This window comes from Felis catus, chromosome A1 (assembly GCF_018350175.1).
Source record: "Felis catus isolate Fca126 chromosome A1, F.catus_Fca126_mat1.0, whole genome shotgun sequence".
NCBI lineage: Eukaryota > Metazoa > Chordata > Mammalia > Carnivora > Felidae > Felis > Felis catus.
The window spans coordinates 43245108-43263512 of record NC_058368.1 but is presented as its reverse complement, the minus strand read 5'-3'; the positions used below and the strand labels follow the sequence as shown (position 1 = coordinate 43263512).

At 33.0% G+C, this 18405-nt stretch overlaps 1 long non-coding RNA gene across 8 annotated transcripts in view; it reads left to right on the top strand.

Annotated features, from left to right (window-relative positions):
• LOC109492592 overlaps positions 1-18405 on the top strand; it is a 307588-nt gene that overhangs the window by 134579 nt on the left and 154604 nt on the right. For all 8 annotated transcript variants that reach the window (XR_006595500.1, XR_006595497.1, XR_006595504.1 and 5 more), the window contains one exon: positions 2706-2866. This is a non-coding gene — a long non-coding RNA (uncharacterized LOC109492592). The remainder of the gene's footprint in view (positions 1-2705; positions 2867-18405) is intronic.

Here is an 18405-nt window from a genome sequence, read left to right as displayed (position 1 = left end):
AAGTAGACAAAAAATCTCCTGCTTACTATATATATTTTTTCTGCTTCACTACACTAATTGTTTAATTAAGTAAAATGTGTATTATCATCAGTAGCTTATTTTGAGATGCAGCTATTAGAAACCCAGTGTCAGGGCACCTGGGTGGTTCAGTCGGTTAAGTGTCCAACTTGGGCTTAGCTCATGATCTCATGGTTCACTGGTTCAAGCCCCGCATCGGGCTCTGTGCTGACAGCTCAGAGCCTGGAGCCTACTTTGGACTCTGTGTACCCCTCTCTCTCTGCCCCTCTCCTGTTTGCACTGTCCTCTCTCAAAAATAAATAAACATTTAGAAAAATTAAAAAAAATAAAGCCAAATGTCACTCAGTTTCAATTATTACCTCTGATAAACCACATGACTCTATCATTTCCTTTGCAGCCTGGAAATATTTTTTTCTAATCTTTATAATTTTTTTCAAATCATAGATTTTAATATTATTTTGTACTACTTTAATATAATGACATAATGCTTTAGATATTAGAATATAATAAAATCCTTGTTGGAAGATTGTAGCAGGAGACAGCAGCTACTCCTATACCCTTGACAGAACAATCCTCTATCTGGAAGGGAAGGTCCGTTTTCTTCAACCTGGCAGGCAGCTTCAGGAAGGATGTACAGGGAGTGGTAAGGGAGGAAGGGACTGCCTATCTCACCAGCCAGATCCGATGAATCAATGCTGGCAATCAGTGTGGTGACAGATATCACAGCCAGATCGCCCTCACATCCAAAAATGCTCATATTGAACATCCTTTGTATATGCATTTTTGAGGTTCTGATGTAGAATTTACCAATAGATTTTAAAGTAGCTTTCTAATGTGTCTAATCTAAACTCTAGTATTAAATAGAAGTTGAAAATATGTTTCAAAAATACTTAGTTTTGAGAAAAATTACTTATTAAAATGTTCAATCAGTATACCAAATGAAAGTATTATAAAGTTTTCATCATGCTTTAAAGCTAATGCCTTACAAGTGAGAGGTATAAAAACTGATATCGTTTGTGCTTATTGAGCAATACCTAAGTTTACAAAAAGGAATTCCATTATTTTTAACTTCCTCTTTTATCTGTTTACTCAAATAAATAAGATATTGCTATAAACAGTTGTAACTAATATGCTATGATAATGTCGAAGTATGCATGGAGGAGAAGCAAAAATAACAGCACACACACACAAAAAAAGAAGTTTATTTGTTCTGTCCGTTACCTAGCAAGAGGTATAAAATTTAATTTTCACACATACAAAAAAAGTCCAAAATTTGTTTTGTCATGCACAAAATTATTTCAACATTATTGAACTGGTGCAGAAGTCTGAAAGTGACCTTGGAGCAACTGAAAGTCCTTTTTAATGTGTCTAGACAGAGAACAGGAGCACTTAACTGCACAGAGAAGGTCGCAATAGAGATAGTAGTGGAATATGAGCTCTAATCACTACTTACCACCATCATGCTAGTTTCCCCTGACAGAAACTTACACTTACAAACCACTTCTTCCTTTACCTCTGAATGATTTTTATGCTAAGTTTTGATTGGTATAACTATACATTCATACTATCTGTTGAATAAATGTGATAACCTAACATATGTATAACATATACATGATGTTTCATTCCCTTAAATGTTTTTCAGAACTCGCTAGGACACATTAAAGTCATTAAGGGTCCTTATTGTAATATACCCTTAAGAAAATATTGTCTTTTAGCCCTAACTTCTTTCTGAAATAAAACTTCACCTTTGAAGATGAAGCTGGAAGTTGATAGGGATTGGAAAGTATTTTCCTTCGAAAGTAAACAAAAAAGGCACATATAAGAGGTTATAATACCTGCTTGTTGTTTTTTCTTTTGAACACATTTATAACTTGAGTTTCAATTTCATCATCTATAGAATGAGGACGTGGGATAGTTGATCTCTTATGGCCTTCCAAGAAATAAATTCAGCGAAAAGCTCCATCTTTTTATATATCTGTATAGTGTAATATTTTTTAATTACTCCCATGCTACAGGGGGAAAAATCTTTCTTAATTGACATTAACCTAAAGTTATGGCCCTGCATGTATCATATCCATTATCCAAGCTTTAAAAGTCATGTAAATGAAGATTCCAGAGATTCCTGGTTTTTTTTTCATATGAAGATAATTATTTGGGGTTTTCTTGTTGTGGGGCGGGGGGAGGGTTGTGGTTTTTGGTGTGTGTGTGTTTTTGTGGATTTTATTGGGTTTTCTTGTTTGTTTTTTGCTTGAGGAGAAAACTATAATTGGCATTTGATTGTAATAAATTTAGTTCTTATTGGTTAATCTTTTTTTCATTACTGTTTTATGGAGGGGTTCTTTCTTTAATTCTAGTCTCTGGGCGCCTGGGTGGCTCAGTCGGTTAAGCGTCCGACTTCGGCTCAGGACATGAACTCGCGGTCCGTGGGTTTGAGCCCCGCGTTGGGCTCTGTGCTGACAGCTCAGAGCCTGGAGCCTGTTTCAGATTCTGTGTCTCCCTCTTTCTCTGACCCTCCCCTGTTCATGCTCTCTCTGTCTCAAAAATAAATAAATGTTAAAAAAATATTTTTAAAAATAAATAAAATAAAATAATTCTAGTCTCTGTTGTTTATTCTAGTGTTTACAGGTAATTCAGAGAACCTTTCTTTAATTGATTAATCAACTGACAGATTTACTCTGACTTCATAGGTGCTGCGTGACAATAAAGGATATGTTTTAAAACAGATGGGAAGAGTAGCATGTGATGCCCCTTCCATTCTATCCTGTCTCTGAGCCACCCTGTGCTTCTGTACAAGTTTCTGACAGTCTTGTGGCTCCCAACAAGAAGTGGATTTATACACTCCAGGAGGGTGAGTTTCACTTCTTCCCATTCCTTGTTTCTCCATGAAGCAGTGTTGACTAATTATTAGGGCAAGTATGGCCATATGGAGATGTAAATGTGGCTTTTCAGCCCTACTGCCTGATGCCAGGGATTTCATATGTCTCAAAAACTTTTGCCTGAACTTACAGATGTATATAAAATAGACCCTCCCTTTTTTGTTTCCTCTTTAACTCTTACCACATATTGACCCATTTTCATCTGGGATAGTGGAAGTTTAAATTCCATCACCAGACTCCAACCAGCTACAAAATTCTGTGCACCTGAACATTCACATTCTCATATTATTAGGGTGTTGTTTTCTGAAGAGTAGGCATAGCATCTTAAGTTACCCTAATTCTTACCTGTTTGCTTATAGTTTAGAGATAACCCTAATGCTTATTGACATTTTTTTGCAGCTATACACAAAAAAATATGCTTCTGTGATTAATCTTCAATGAAGAACCAGATACTTTCTTTTTATCTAATTGTTCATAACTTAGTATGAATCTCTTACTTTTTTCACATAAAGTGTTTTTTTTCTGAAATTCCACTTATTTAATTATTAGATATTATTTTTTCTTGACCACACTAATATATTTTTGTCACCTTTCCACCTTATAATTGAATTGTAAAAGTATAGTTTGAAGTGAATCTTAAAGATTAAGTTTTGACTTGCTAAAACCACAGTTAGAACAACCCAGGTAGTGCAGGTAGCCTGCTCAAAAACAAAGGCTTGAGGAAGCTTAGAATAATCAGAAATATTGATGCATCATGCCAGATAAGCCCACCCTCCCAAATGGCTGATATTATGTAATATATGACCCAGAGTACAAAACATTAATCAAATAATTGTAATGGTGTGCCATTAAAAAGCATACCATTACTAAAGGATATGGATCCATGTAATACCCATGCAATAAACATCAGTCTTAACTTGTACCAAATTCTTTCTTCTTGCCTAAGATATTAAAACCACGACCCTATCACTTCAGTTCTGAAAAAAAAAACAACCTCATCTTTATATTTATTAATCTACAGGAGATTTACCCTTCTTCAACAATAGAATCATACTGTTTCAGACACAGAAATATATACTCTTCTGCAAGCCACAGGACAATCAATAGAAAACTCCGCTGAGTGTTTCACTGGCTGTTTGCCAGTCTTTTAGAGGAAAAAAATGTTACTGATGTGCAGTATGATATCAGTTTCCTCTCTTAAGGAATATGAGAAGCTCTCCTCCAACCAACATTGACAAAAGACTCAGACATCTCACAATCTAACTTTATAATATACTCTCTCCAGGGACATCAAGAGACTTTGTGATACAAACATTTGAGAATACGTAATTAATGGTAAATTAAAAAAATCAAACTAGAGATATACTGAGTGCTGAAAAGAACAATGGAACTTAAAAGTGACAAAACTGAAGATTTTTTTTCATACAAAATAACTCCAGGTTAGAGATACTGGGTAATATAAGTTAGCAAATGTAAAGACTCATCAAAAACCACATATATTTCAGTTTGTTCAAAGTGGCCAAGATATGTAAAAAGAGAGCAATTTATTGTTTTCCAAAAGTTCTGCAACAACACACATAGACAAATGAGGCAAATTAAGTGAGAATATTCTGTGCATTCTGACTGGGAGTTATTTGTCTTCTTTAGTCTGGGGAATGAGATGGACAAACACATGCTAGCAGTGAAAAAATTAATGCTATCTTGTCGCTTACCTGTGATTTTTTTTAATCCTAAGCCTTTACAGTGAAAATACATGTCTCATTTTATTTGATAAAGCAGAAAGTAAATCTGTCCCATTTTATGACTCAATGATCATTTCAGAAGTCATGTTCATTTAGTTTGATTTAGAAAAAACTTAAATATTTTTATTTAAGCTTATTAGAGTATAGGGTCTGATAGTTTCTATATTCTAAAATCAAACATAAGTTTGTTATTAAAATTATCTCCTACAAAATACTTTATTTTTAAAATATAATGTACTACATAGAATTCTAGATATCTATGTTGAAAAAATTAAAAGCAAGAAGAAAGGAAAAAGAAGGGAAGAATAGGAGAGAAGAAGGAAGGAGGGAAAGAAGGAAAGGAAGGAAGGAAGGATGAGGTATTTAGGATGTAGGTTTTACCCACATTTTCCAGACAGCTAAAAACATTCATTTAGTTCATTACTTGCAACTTGATTTGTTTTATGACACCACAGGATGCCAAGACACAGGGCAATCAATTTCAACTTGTATAATTTACATGTCACCTGCAGTCTTTCAGAAAACCCACTCTAGGCAAAACTGGCTAAAACTGTGTTAGGTCAAGGACTCCCCAACATTTCTCACATTTCCTAAGAGACTTAATTCCTCACAGCCATCTTTTTGACCACAGTCCATTGGATGCCAGACACTCGAAATGATGGTGACAACAGGATAGATGAATCATTATAATGAAATAGTTGGCATTTATATGTGTTCACGGTATGTTTGGTCCTCTATAGGCATACCTTTATTAACTTATTTCAGAAACCCTATGAGAAAATTACTATTATTATTTTCATTTAACATGTGAGCACATTGAAGTTTTGACAAGTTAGAAGTTTAGCAAAGGCAGAATGTTTAACGGTATTTTTTAGTCTCCATCCCGGAATCTAAAATGCTAGGTTCTGGGGCGCCTGGGTGGCTCAGTCAGTTAAGCCTCTGACTTCACCTCAGGTCATGATCTCACAATTCATTAGTTCCAGCCTCAGTCTGTCTCTGTGCTGACAGCTCAGAGCCTGGAGCCTGCTTCAGATTCTGCGTCTCCCTCTCTCTGCGTTCTACCCCCACTCACACTCTGTCTCTTTGTCTCTCTCTCTCTCTCTCAAAAACAAATAAAGATTTAAAAATTAAATAAATAAATAAATAAATAAATAAATAAATAAATAAATAAATTTTAAAAATATTAGGTTGTGATACTTATTTCAACAAAAATAAGACACAAAATTGCTATATAGATGTTGAAAGAATAATGGCAGCTGTCTTTTCTAATATGTTAGCAACAACTTCATAGAACAGGATGTACACATTTACTCTAGATCTTGGAATGTGAGTAGTTATGTGAAGAGTGGGCTAAAATTTTGTGATTCTCAACATTCTAATACCTACTGTAATTCAGCCACATGTTATGGTCTTAAAAATAAATTGCTAGCACTTACTTAGTACTTACTGTATACCAGGAAAATGTATAAATGTTTTACATGATTTAATTCCCATAACAGCTCTATAAGGTATATGTTGTCATCATTCCTGATATATAGATGAAGAATAATAAAGGTTAAGTAATTTTGAAAAAATAATATAGCTAATTATTTATAGAGACCATCTACTCCAGATTCTCGTATGTCACTATGGATTTAAGAGGGGGAAATTAACAATATGCAGAGTACCTTGCATCAGGAAGATGTAGTATTAAGTTTATTGGAAATTACAGAGAGTAAAAAAAGCCCAGTGCAACTGAAAAAAATACAGGAATTATATGTGAATTACAAAGAAGCTTGTTTTTATACAAATATTATATAAAAAAATCCAGTATGACTTACTGGATATTGGAATACCATAATGTCTATAGACATACATATAAAAATAAATGTTATTGATAGTCATCACATAAATAAGGATTGTGGGTGGAAGAAATCATTAGGTCTCTTACAAAGGAAATATAAACCCTTATTTTGAGGAGCCGTTAAGTTACTTGTAATATGCAATAGCATGGGTAGGGTGTGTGTGTGTGTGTGCGTTACTACATTCTGCATGAATATGAAAGGAAGAGAAAGAAGTTGTTGATGAAAATGAAAAAAAGACCTAAGATAGTTTCTCTTTCTTTCTCTCTATGGGGGTTAATTGGACATCTGTTCCAAGAGACCAAGCATAGAACTCAATTATGTCAGAGGCCATAGAACTAAGCTTGACTTTGCAGTGGATTAAATGGAATGTACAACTATATTTGGGGCAACCTGAAGGGAAGGGTCACATCATTTGTGCACTGATATGTTCCTAAAACATAACACAGTGCTCAGCACTCAAAATATGTAAACACAAAAATTAATGCATTCCCAAGAAGTAAAAGAAGTTTGAGATTCAGAAATATGTTTCCTGCCGCTATACTCTAGAATAATTAGGTTGGAAAACAGGTGAATCTGTGTCATTCTTTAGTCAGTATGACTGAACAGAACAATCACAATGTTCAATTCTGTTAATATAATCATATTCTTGAGCTTTCTTCTGACATAATGTTATACACAGACATACACAAGTATAACTTTTGTATATAATTAAATTATTTTAGGGGTGCCTGGGTGGCTCAGTGGGTTAAGTATCCAACTTCATCTCAGGTCATGGTCTCGCAGTACATGGGTTCAAGCCCTGCATCAGGCTCTGTGCTGACAGCTCAGAGCCTGGAGCCTACTTTGGATTCTGTCTGTCTGTCTGTCTCTCTCTCTCTCTCTCTCAAAAAAATAAACACTGAAAAAATTTCTAAAAATATTTTTAAAAAATTTTAAATGTGAATGCTTAAACATACATATATTTTAATAGAAATATTTTATGCAGATTGAAACATAATTTAAATAAAGGGTAATTGTAATAAAACAATTCAGAGAATGATGTTTACACTAGCTTGGTTATATTATTGTATGAATAACATATACCAAAAATTAAATTTCAAAGAGGAAAGGAGTATTAATCGATAAACATAAAAATTAATAGGTTGATGTTCAATTTTTCTCAATTTCTGATGTGTTATTCAGTGTGACTATTTTCCATATTTGTTTTCTTCCTAGTCATTACATATTCAAGAATAAAATATCTATTTTTACTCCTTTCTCACCCCTAATAATTGGCAAAAAATTTGAAAAGAAACCCACTATCTAATTCCCACAGTTGATAATCCTTACAGATTTCTTTTGCTTCTGCTTATGTCATGCTTCTTCCTGAGGCTGAATTGTGTATAGAGGGATCAATTACAGAGAAAAGCTGGAATGACAGTCTAAGTCTTCTGTGGCTTGATTATATCTAAAGTTTCTTAGTTAAGTCAGTGAGACACTCCCTCCAGGCATGGATCATTGTATCATGAGCATCATTGGAAGAGAAAGAAAGACAGGAGGGAGAGAGAGGGGAGAAGGAGCAATGATCCTTGCACTTACTGTATAATTTGGTATCTCTACCAACAGTGGACACCCGATAATTTTTAAATAGGTCACAGATGTTTGTTTCTGCTTAACAGCATTGCTTAGAAAAAAACATATTAAGACATATTCAATATGTAAACAGTGTTTAAATCATGCTCCCTTTTTGAGGATACTGAAAGATAAAGAACAATTATGTATATAGTGATGTAACCCTATACATATATATATATACATATATACATATGTATATATATCTTCCAGAAGTTTTCAGAAATTTTTCTGTATCTTAAAATAAGAGATAAGTTAATGGACAATTTGCATGTTAGATTTTCTAGTTGTATTTATCATTAAAATATTGTTTAATTCAGCTTTATTCGTTACATGTTTTATGAATTTTAAAAAACATTTTATATTATATTATATTAAATGAAGTCATTTAAAGTTGTATAAAGTCATTTTCAGTACTAAGCCATTTTATTATTGACACTTTCTAAAAGTAAAATAAGTGAACCATAAATAAAAGCACAGAAATATCACACATAGACATTAAAATAAATGAATTGATTATCATGGGTAAAAATGAATAAAAAAAAGAAAAGAAAACTACTAAAATCAGGGAAACCTGATGGTTTCTATTTCTTTGCATCATAAAAAGCTTTTAGCAAAGTACCTGGCTTCCTGATCTTGACAAAAACCTTATTCAGAAAATGGGAAACTACAGCTAGCAGCTTATGTCAGTCAGAATGAGAATATGAGACAGAAAAACTCCAGCTGTTGTGTATATTATATTTGTAATGAGATAATTTGTTATGGCTTATTCTTTACCACAGCAGTCACCTAATTCAGACAATGGCTAATGGATGTCAGAATTCTGGTAAGAGATCCAAAGACTCAAGTAACATGAAAATTGAATTCTATTAGTTTATTAGACTCCAAAATGATAAAAAAATATTTTAAAAGGCTTATGAATGATTGAGGTTATCCAAACAGTGTCAGCCTATTAATGCTGCAAGTCTTCTATAACAAAAAGCTTTGGATCTATAATACTGTATTTGATACCACCTGGGATCTAAAATTTGCAGAAAGAATTACATCTAAAAATTCCAAATGCAATTGACTTCAAAGATTGAACCTAAGATGAACTTGAAATCTTAGGTAACTGGATAATTTGTTCCACTTCCTTTCCTCTGATGCTCTAAAAAATGAAATATTTTAAAATATGTTAGACAGTCTTTAAAGCTCATTTTAAAAACTGTTTTTCCACAACTAAGATAATAGTCTCGAGGATTCAAATGTGAAGTTCAGCCACTTGACTATAACAAATACAAACAGTCATTTTGTGTGTGTGTGTGAAATAAAGTATAAGTAAGTGACCAGTGAAGACCAATTCAAACCAATAAGATAGAAATAACTATATAGGTTTATATATAAAATTCATTACATTAATTATGAAAAAAATTGTTAATGTTAGCAGATAATCTGCTTAACCTACTAACAAATATATAAAAACATTTCCTTATGCTCTTGGGATAATTTTGTTTGTTTAAAAATACCAAATTTACAGAACAATTTGTTGAAGGCAGCTATTATATTCAAATACTTTTATTAGTAAAGATTTATTCTGTTTTTGTATCTGATCAATCATGGTATGTAAAGGACTTATGAATATTCTCTTCCAGTCATGGAACGCTTACCAGAGACTTACAAAGTATTAACAAGTCTGAACTTTTGTAAGATTTTTTTTATATATAGCATATTCTTCTACATGCAAGAATACCTTGCAAATAAGACAAAATTAGAATTGCTCATACAGGTCTGGCTTTGTCAGAATACTGTATGAGAACTAATTAGCCAAATTATTTGTTTGTCTTAAATATTAATAGAACTTGGATATGAAGTTCTATGGTTGGAATTATATCCTAAGATTATATGTTTATATGTAAAGAGACAGAAGGTCTTCTGATGGCCACAGAACAGGAAACAGACTCCATACCCACAAACATGATCTGAGAGTGCCCCCTTGAAAAGGGTAAGTAATATGACGTAATATATTGAAATGGGACTCAATAAATATTTCCTGGATGAATGAATAAATAAAACTCCTGTGTTAAGATTTTATACACAAATGTATAAATCAATCACTCCATAATTCTTATGTGATAAACTCCATGAAAAGCATACTATAGGATTACTTATACTACATATGTAGTGGTTTCATTTAAAAAAGTTACACAGTGCTATAAATGTTGAAAGTGGAGTCACAATTACTCTTCCTCATATATCCTATGATGTCCGATACATGCATTTCTGCTACAACTCAATGTACAACAAAATTACTGAAAAATTTTGTGTTCTGCAAATTTCCAGTCTAAAAATATCAGGACTAATGCCTAAAATGGGTTTGCAACCGTTCACTCAAAAATTATGTGATCATATAACCATAACACTATGAAAAACAATAATTATCCTAAAAGAAATACTAGCATAGTTAAAACATGGTAACTTTCTAGTGGATGCAAAAATATTCAGTAAACATAAGACTTACACATTTAAAAAGATCAATGGCTATCATGAAGAATGTAGGCTGCTGAGTTCTGGAAACCAAGGCAAAATACACAAAGAGGAGGTAGATCTTCAGAATAAACATTCTAAAGTCCAAGGAGGCCAAAAGAGATTCCAGGAAAATCAAGGCATAAATGCCATTTGTCTGTATGGTATACAGCCTTCTTCTGATTCTTCATTGCTACTTGGTGGTGCCAAATTTTTTTTTTAATTTCTTTAATGTTTACTTTTGGGAGAGAGAGACAGAGTGAGAATGGAAGAGGGGCAGAGAGAGAGGGAGACACAGAATCTGAAGAAGCCTCCAGGCTCTGAGCTGTCAGCAACAGAGCCCCATGTGGGCTCCAACCCATGACCTGTGAGATCATGACCTAAGCTGAAATCAGATGCTTAACCGACTGAGCCACCCAGGCGCCCCTTGGTGGTGCCAAATATTAATGTATGGGGACAAATGGTACGTGAACCAAAATGACATTTCATTCCTTCACTTTGTTTCTTGTTTACCATTTACATAAAACTAATCAGCATTATGGAAACACTCATTGTAGAAGTACATAATTTACTTTGTCCTTATAGTATATTAATGTGGATTTGCTGATTTTCTCCCTGATAGAGATTAGCACATTTTTAGACATTAAATGGAGGCAATTTTGTTTCACCAAAGAGCAAACTATGAATTTTATTTTGTTGATTCTATATCAATTTTAATATTCAAATAAAAACAAACATTTCTTATATGCCAAGCCTTAGAAAAGATTATAAAATTATAATTTTTAATGTTATGCTTAGACTATAATGTTATTTTTCTACTAAAAATCATTAGCAAATAAAAGTGATAATATTTTTTGGAGAGTTACTTGTTTTTTAGAGATGTTTCATATTCATCTGACAAGATACTACAATAAAGAATGATATAAGCATAGGCTTCAATGACAGATGCATGATTAACTCTGAAAAGAAAGGTTCTTAGAAAAAAATTGCTGTCTTTTTGGATTTTATAATGAATCAGGTTTTTTCTAAAAAGTTTTTTATTGGTTGCAAAGAAACACTTCTGATTTCCATTACATATTCATTTTTCTACGTATTATATTTGCCTGTCCCCCCCAAATTTCTACCTCACTGTCTTTCACTCTCAATTTATAAATTCATTGCTGTAACCACTGAATGTATATCTGATGAGTAGGTCTAGGGATATGTTTTCAGTTAAACTGAATGGTAGAACACAAACAAACAAAAAGCATAAACTTTTCTGTAGCTGAAAAGATAACCTCTCAATTTGAAAATAATAATGAGCACAAATTCTTAATTGACCGAAATTGTTAAAAGTTCATTCTCACTTTAAAAAAATTTTTGACCATATTTATCTTATATAAAATTATTTTCATTTATTATGGAAAATCTATTACATAGTTTTAAATTATTTAGCATCTTTAAATTATTAATAATCTTAGGAGTGCTTAGTAATAAATGTTCCATCCATACATACATGATTTAACAAATATATGGATGGGAAAATTAGATTCACCAGGTAGCTATGCAGTAAGTTTTTCATATGCTTATTTCATGCTACTACAATACTTTAGTCCTTTTCTTCCATTATTTTCCCACCACCAGCTCTACCAGGGTTTCATTTTAGCTGGTAAACATTTATAAATGTAGTATAACTAAATTGTTTTCCAAAGACATATGAGTATTTTCATATGTATCCTCTTTAATATGTTTAGAATACTTTTTACATGTCTACTTACACATCAGTAAGTAGCACCAGTAGCTTTGTTTTTGTCTATATTGAGAATTTGCCCTAAAAGACTAAATATGTAAACAATTGTCATGGTTCAATTTGTAACTCTCTTCATCATGAACAATGTATGGATTAGGGATGGATAAAGGCATCTAGATCAAGCTATGAGATCAGAGAAGATATGGAAAACCATCAGTTTTATACATTGTCAAATTAAATACGTCAATTTCGGGGAATTTTGGTTCGGTAGCCTTAGTTGTTCAATTTCTTTGAAAAAGACAAGTTTTATTGATTAGGCATCATAGTCAGGGGCAAGCCCAAAAAAAGTGCCAATTGATTTTGTAAGAAATACTATGGAGAGTGAGTCACAACTTCAGCTGAAGGTTAGTCAATACAGATGAAGCAAATGTTTGGAGGTACAAAGTCTCTTATGTGAAGACAGAGGAGGAACTAAAACTTTAATTTGTGTTTTGAAAGGCTCTCTGAGATTATTTTGTTCTATGTATTTCTTAAATATTTAACGTGACAACAAATACATCAAATATATTTGTTTTTCTCAAATTTCTTCCTGTTAAATGTGTTAACTCCTACATCAAAAGGTAATTTGACTACATGTTTAAATTAATTCTATTAGTGAGTAGCAAATAGAGGATTATTTTATAGCTTAAATTCATGAACATAGACTATAGATTGCAATATTCTGGTTTCAAACTTAGGCTTTACATCATATGACGATTTAAATTTGGATCAGATACTTCATCTCCCTGAGACTTAGTTTTCTTATTGGAACAACTGTAAAAGCAACAACAAAATGGTGCTAATCATAATTACCATACATGTTTGTTTTGAGAATAAAATAACTTGCTAGTAATGGTAATACTTTCATAATGCTTATTATTTTCCAGAAACTGATTTTTGTGTGTTGTATGTATATGCATGTGTATGTTTGTTTAACCCTATAGGTAGGTACCATTTTCTCCAATGTGCAAATATTGAAATTAATAAACAGAATTGTCCCAGTGTCAAACAACCAATATTTGAAGAGGCAGGAAGTGAACACAGAGGCTGGCTCCAGAGTCTGTCAAGTTTCCCACCAGAAAACTAATTTTATTAAGGACCTTGCTTATGCCAGAAAAAAATTAAGTGCTTAATAAATGTTGGTTCAAAAGATCAGGATAAGATAGAAGAATTCTGGGGACATGGAAACATGGTAACCTGATCATATGTTTCTCTCCCTCCACTTTCACTTTGAATCCATTTTTCTTTCCTGATTCAGAGGATTCCAAGGGTTCTTAGGCAGCTGTCTGCATGGGAGAACCTGGGTTCTGAGGGGCTTTATGCCATTGTAACTGGTATGTCTGGTCTACTCAACATGCTGATGAAAGAATTTAAAGATGGAAGGCAGCAGATCCAGAGAAGCGCTGACCATCAGAGAGCTGTACCTTCCCAAATGAAAACACTATTGTTGTTGTTGTTGTTGTTGTTACTCTATTTCAAGGTGTGTGTGTGTGTGTGTGTGTGTGTGTGTGTGTATGTGTTATTCCCAGTTTTATTTTACTGAGTTTGTATTTATTCTAATTGATAGAGGCTGGAGTTACCTAGATCATTTGTAATTTTCCTTGGTTGACTCATCAGGGCTCACTCAGGTATGATGGATGGTATTGGCAAAACAGATGGTCAAAGGCAAACTGTTTCTGTATCTGTGTTATTTTCCACACACACACACACACACACACACACACACACACACACACACACCCTGAAATAATACAGTAACTGAATAAATGGAACATAAGTGCCAAATAAGAAATCTTGACATGGGAGGCAAATACTATATAGAAAATTCTAATACTGTAGTTTTTTAAAGTCAAAGCTAACAAGAACTTAGTGTAAGACACATTATTATTTTTTGTAATTAATCCTGAAAGAGAATAACTCTTTCCATTTAAACTGTGACATGTCATCAACTATAAGATTCATTTCAATTTCAAAGAGGTTAAAATGAAAAAAAAAAAAAGTCCAAGATTAAATAACGCATGGTAACTTGTTAGCATTATCTTTTTTTATTGAATGCAGAGTAACTTAGGTATTTATGGACAGGAAAGGTGAAGAAAGGAGGACAATTTTTTTCAAAAGTTTCAGTTGAGAAGGGCGATATTTAAGGAGGAAAGTAGGAAAGTGATATCATTTTAAAGGTTTCAATTTAAGATAACTAGAACACATAATGATGAAAACTGTATCTTGACTTCAGAAAGAATTATAATCTTATTTTGAAGTAATAATAGACTATTTGTATAATTAATAGTATAAAAACTAGTAAATTCCAGAAGTCATCTGATAATAATGAATTATAGCTCACTTTTTGCTATTTCTTTTTAAACTGAATTTGTAAATATGAAATATATTGTACTTTTTTAGTTTAAATGTAAAATATGAGGTAGAAAGGAATTCTAAAAACTAAAAATTAAAAATACAACAGTCTTGGTAAAACTGTATCCTTGTGTGTTGAAAGTTGCATAAAAAGTTTTATTTTCTAAAATTAAAAATTATTCTTAAACATGGTAATAAAAATTATATTTTCCAATTATTATGGCTATAAAATGTGCCAACATTAATTATTCCTGAAAATAATAGTCATCAAATTAATTATGTTTAAAAAAAGCAAAGTTATCCATCAACAGTCTTTATTTCATATCGATTTAGTGTTTTTGAAAGGATACCATTCTTTCTAAAACTGTTTATTCAACTAGTCCAGCAAAGCAATTATTTTTTGGTTGTAATTGCTTTGGTTAAACTGATCAGTCATGATTCATCTTATTTCACTTGTTCACTTTTGTTTTAATATAATTTTCTTTATATTTTATGTAATATTTATCTATTATTTCATTACTGTCATCACTGGAAACAGGCTATTGCGATCCTGTACTATTTCACCAAGTTTTATTTTCCCTTATATTTTCCCAGACATTTCTTCACATGGAAATAGAGCAGGTGGATATGATTATTACCATTTTTAAGATGCAGATAGTGCAGGGGCGCCTGGGTGGCGCAGTCGGTTAAGCGTCCAACTTCAGCCAGGTCACGATCTCGCGGTCCGTGGGTTCGAGCCCTGCGTCAGGCTCTGGGCTGATGGCTCAGAGCCTGGAGCCTGTTTCCGATTCTGTGTCTCCCTCTCTCTCTGCCCCTCCCCCGTTCATGCTCTGTCTCTCTCTGTCCCAAAAATAAATAAAAGTTGAAAAAAAATTAAAAAAAAAAGATGCAGATAGTGCAACACAAGCATGTTACCTAATCTTCTGAGAAGCGAAAATTAGCACCCACATCTTTGAACTCTTTATTTATTTTTTAGCCACCTTAAAAGATATTGTCAAGTTATACAACAGCGTATTTCAAGTTTGGGTGTATATATAATTAGGTTGCAAACACTTGAAGTCAAGGATATGTTTTCTATTTTTTTCTTCAGTTTTCTTTTGACAGCTGAATGATGTCATGCAATGAAAATAGAACTGGCCAAGTCATATTGATAGGCCTGCACGTCACTATTCTATTTATGTCACAGATGTGTTTCAAACATTGATTTGATTGGAACCCAGAACACTTTTAAAAAATATAAATAATATTATCACTGATATATTGGTTTACTTAAGTCATTAAATATCTCAGAGATATAATAGTGAGGTCTGTAATTTTTTTTGCCTCATTAGGTTTCTTTTCTCAATGATTTCTGTATCTTTGTACTATTGCAACATAAAAGGCAACTTACCCCCTGTTTTCTTCCTTGTTACCTCAAACTAAAATTCAAGATTAACTTGTAATCATCAGGTATCAAAGCCAAATACATTTGAGAACCAGGTCACTTTTTTTTTTCTTTCTTTACTTTCTCCTTTGTTCTGGTCCACCATGGAAATTTGTGATTGAATAATTCTTACAAATGCCAGTAGTATTGAACACTTAAATGATCCAGGATGAAATTATAGTCTATTCACTGATATTTAAAACACATGCTGACTCCAGTACACCTGTTGCTTAGAGTAGGATGTATATTATGTATAAAGCTACTCTTGGACTATTTTATCTGTGAACCGTGTTTCCTAATAAGCCACTAGAGAACAAAATCTGCTAAGTCCCTAAACAACTTCCTGAATACGACGTCTAGTGATGTTTGCAGTAGTAGCTGCTTTTATCAGGAAATCAGTGCCTTGTTCTAAATATGATTGTACTGCTGAAGGGATATGTGTTGCTCTTTAGACATAGACCTGTAATGGGAAGGGGGAAAGAAAAGACCTAAGGAACAAGTGTTTACTTCACTCTCCCACAGTACTACACTGTGTACTGCCTCAAGCTTTACTCCCCCAGGTTGTATGTTGGTTACTATGGGAGAACATTGGGCCCATACCTATGTTAAAGTGGAGTCTCTCCACATCCATTATATCTAGGCACACATTTGACTATTCTAGTGTACAAAACTTGACAAAGAAACAAACTGGCTTTGATAATATCAACAGCATTGCTCCAGTGTGAATTCTTCCTGGAGCTTTGTTGGAATTCATATATGAACAAAGGATTTTAATTTTGTCAGAAAACTCAACCAATATGAATCTGAAGGATTTGCTCCACAAATGTCTCATTTCAATGATAAAAACATTATAATGTCAATTGCTAGATATGGGAATTTTTTTATATATCAGAATAGTTTCCTGATATCACAATACCAGAGTACGCTAGTGGAATTTTTATCCAAGGCTTAGGAGAAACTCTCTTCTTGCCTGACTCCAAATTAATTCATTGGTTCTTTTATACAGTGGTGAATGATTCTGTGTTTTATGAAGTTGGCAGAATTTTTTTTCGTAGAAAACTTTAGTATTCTACTTAAGATAATAATAAACAATTAGCTATTACCCTCTGCCTGTGAGATTTATCGCTTTTAACTGTTGGAAACAAATTGGAAATTCTTCCCTATTTTAGAAGAGAAAAGAAGTACAGTTTTATCTGCAATCAAGCTTAGTAAAAATGACAGTCACTGCCGTTGTTGTTGTTGTTTTTTTCCTCCCTAAGTGACCTGCCTTTTTTGTAACTTACCTGTTGACAGTAAAGACACTGAATTATACTCCTTTGTTTTTCTTTTGGGATACTGAGGAGATGACTTCCGTGCTAACAAAAATTCTACAAAATAGAAAAATGAGAAATTATCAAGATATAGTGCAACATAAAAAGTATGAAGAAACTCACAGGTGTGTTGTTCCCTTGTTATAATTATAAGCATTATTGCATGGGAATAAAAAAATCTCAGTCTTACTAAGCCATACTCTCAGAGTAAAGGTCTGTTAAACCCTTATGTTCAAATGAAGGAAGGATTTTTTTTTAATTTACATCTAAGTTAATTAGCATATAGTGCAATCATGATTTCAGGTGTAGAATCCAGTGATTCATCCCCTACATATAACACCCAGCGCTCATCCCAGCAAGTATCTTGAAGAAATGATTTTTCAAATGGCAAATGTCTAAGAAGCCTCCTTGACCTAATATGGCAAGGTTATTCAAAGTTCTCTGGCACCTTGTTTTATCTCTAATTTGTTTCCCCAACACTTTCAGATCAAGATTCTATTATATAAACACTGAAAATCTTGGAAAATGTCAGAGAAATGCCTTATACATATTCATATAAGATAAACTTAGTTGTTCATATTTGGCTCTTGTATCATATGTCTCTGCTCAAGATGGCCTTTATTTTCTCTTGCCTCAATGAAATAACTCAGGGGCAATTTCACAGTGCTATCTTTAAGCCAGTGGCTATTAAGATGCTTGTGGTGCAGTAGTATCCAAACCTGTTCTGTGGAGCCTTGGATCCCACTGAAATGAATCAATGTTCCAAAACATTGCTTATAATATCAACATTTGGTGGTGTAGTAATGAAAAAAAATACCCAAATGTGCTGTCAAATTTTAACACATCGGAGACCATAACATGTAACTTAAACTACAAGGTTAGTTTGCTTTTGTGCATTCCCCAATAAAGTTCCCCCTACTATCTCTGTGAATATATTTGAAGATCTTATAATGTGTAGT